This window comes from Austrofundulus limnaeus, unplaced genomic scaffold (genome assembly GCF_001266775.1).
Source record: "Austrofundulus limnaeus strain Quisiro unplaced genomic scaffold, Austrofundulus_limnaeus-1.0 Scaffold392, whole genome shotgun sequence".
Taxonomy (NCBI): Eukaryota; Metazoa; Chordata; class Actinopteri; order Cyprinodontiformes; family Rivulidae; genus Austrofundulus; species Austrofundulus limnaeus.
Window position 1 is genome coordinate 537,736 of NW_013952794.1, and position 2,738 is coordinate 540,473.

A 2,738-nucleotide genomic window follows, 5' to 3' on the forward strand; every position below is an offset into this window, starting at 1 on the left:
GCCGCCCATTTCACACTGCACCCGACCCCTTTGGCCCCTCCTACRGGTGGTGAGTCCGTTGGAAATCTGCGTAACAATGAAATGAAATACCATGCTTTCAGAGAATAGAACCGAGAGGGAGGAGATACAGAGAAAACAAAAGTGGGCCTAAAATTGAGCCTTGAGGGACTCCACATAAAAGAGGAGAAGAAGAGGACACTGACCCCTCAAAACTAACACAGAAAGTTTGGTTGGACAGGTAGGACCTGAGCCAATTCAAGGCAACACCCCTGATTCCCGCCCAGTGGTCCAGCTGAGATAACAACGTCATGGTCCACAGTGTCAGATGCAGCTGTTAGGTCTAAAAGCACAAGGATGACAAAAAAGAGCTGATTCAATGCTGTGGAGACTTTTAGAACCAGACTGGAAAACCTAGAGGATACTATGCTCTTCAAGAAAATCAAGTAATTGATTGTACACAATTTTCTCAAGGACTTTGGAAATAAAGGAAAGTTTGGAAATAGGCCTAAAATGAGCAGAGTTAGTGGTGTCCAGTCCAGGTTTTTTAATAAGAGGTTGCACCACTGCATGTTTAAAATGATCAGGGACCACACCAGAGGACAAACTATTAATGAGTTCAAGACAAAATGGTCCTAGGGTGGGGAAAACCTCTAGGTCGAGGAGGGACAACATCCTTAGGATAACCTGAAGAGAAGACAGAGTCACAGGTTCAAACCTGTCAAAAACTGCACAAGTAAGGACACAAGTGGAGGGATCATGACTAGAAGGTAAAATCTGGTCTCTAATAGATTTGATTGTATCTATAAAAAAGCGAAGAAAATTTTCACAAAGAGTGAGTATCAATACTAACAGACTGTGGGGGATTAAGAACCAAGTCAAATGTTGTGAATAAAACACGAGTTTTGTGACAGTTTGACTGGATGATATCAGACAGATAAATTCTTTTGGCTTCCTTTACAGTCTTTTGATAATGACGCCAGGAGTCCTTTAATATTTGAAATGAGACCTCTAGCCTGTCCCTTTTCCACCTGTGCTCTGCCCTGCAGCACTCACATCTAGCAGCCTGTGTGGTTTCATTCAGCCAGGTAACTGGCCTGAAGGCTACATGTTTTTAGGGGTGGAGGAAACCGGAGTACCCAGAGAAAACCCACACAAGCACGAGGAGAACATGCATAGTCCACACAGAAAGCCACTGATTACTTCAGGGATCTCCTGGTTGCAGCTCCTGAACAGAAACATCACAGCATGTTGTGAACAGAGATGTGCACAAATCTGAACACATTAGCATTAACAGTAGGGATGTCCCGATACCACTTTTTCACTTCTGATACGATACCGATATTACTACTTTGAGAAATGTCCGATACCGATATTGACCCGTTACCAAAACAGTACAAGTCACACACTTGTAGGGTTTTCCTCCTTCAATTTATGATTTCTGATGGACACAACTTGTTGTTATGACTGTATGGTGAAAGAAATCAGATATATTTTTCAGACTTCTGTTAAGGCCTAATCCTTGTGCTTCAAATTAGCATACCGTCACCATGGCGCCTCAGAAGACCACTGAAAGAGTTTGCATTGTCACCTTCCTGTCCCAACCCCCGTAGGGACAGGCCTGTTCACTTTCTTCAAAGGAAAAGGTGTTGTAAATGCTTTTGCCAAAGAACCCTCTCAGCATGACTGAGAACAAAGGACCCACATTCTTCATTAAAATGTGAAAAAAAGAGGAAAGATGAAGGAATCTGTATCTAATGTCTCTCTGCCTTGTTGAAAAGAATGTCATCTAACCCATTTTTCTTACAGCAAAGAACTAAAAAAAAAGATCATAAAGATCTATTAAGTTTTGCTTAGTTAACATTGTTTTAGCTGTGTGTATTTTGGTGTTAATTGTTTTGATGAAATGYCTTTCTGAAAAAGATGTTTCTTTAAACTGTGTGATTACATGAGTTCATCTTAGAACCTTAGGTTTGAATTTAACTAGACATTCTTATTTTACTGATGTAAAGCAGATGCCTCTCCCTTTAATTAGATGCAAGATAATTAGACTGAAACACCCCTGAAGAAATGTTTTCCCTCCAAACCTTTTGATTTGTTAAAAACTTTACCAAAGTTTTTCAATTGGCTAACTAAAACCTTGACTCCACCCATAACAGAGGTTTTAAAAGTTAGTACGCAGGAAGAACACGGCAGACAGACGAGAGAACAGCTAAAAACCAGAAGCAGCAGACTCCCCTCTTGCCAGGCCTTCCCCGTGCTGATCAGTATGGGAAGGAGGAGGGGGGGAGGTCATTCAACCTCTCCGCCATTTTGACTCGTAATAGCTCGACCATCTCACTTCGACTCAGCCCTTGAGTTTGAATTTTAAAGGAGTCATAATAAGCTAATGGTAAATCAACCGTCGTTTTAGTCCGTTTTTCTACAAAGTGAGGATCAAAATTGAGTCTTGAAGCCACTTGTGGAAGAGCCAGACCCAAGTCACCAGMGAAAGAGGACCCTTTCTGTCTGAAGGACCAGCAGAGATGAACAGACACCCTGAGTGTCTGTACGGCCACTACACTGAAGCAGCTCTCTGGGAAACATCACCTGAGATCCTTTGGTCAGGCACGCTCCTCCTGGTACCACCATCAGCAGAATACAAGGGTAAAGGTGAACACTTTGTCTTGGTGAAACACACACACAGGTGCTCAGACCTAGATTTGATTTTTATTTTTGTAGGAGATTTGGTAAACTAAACG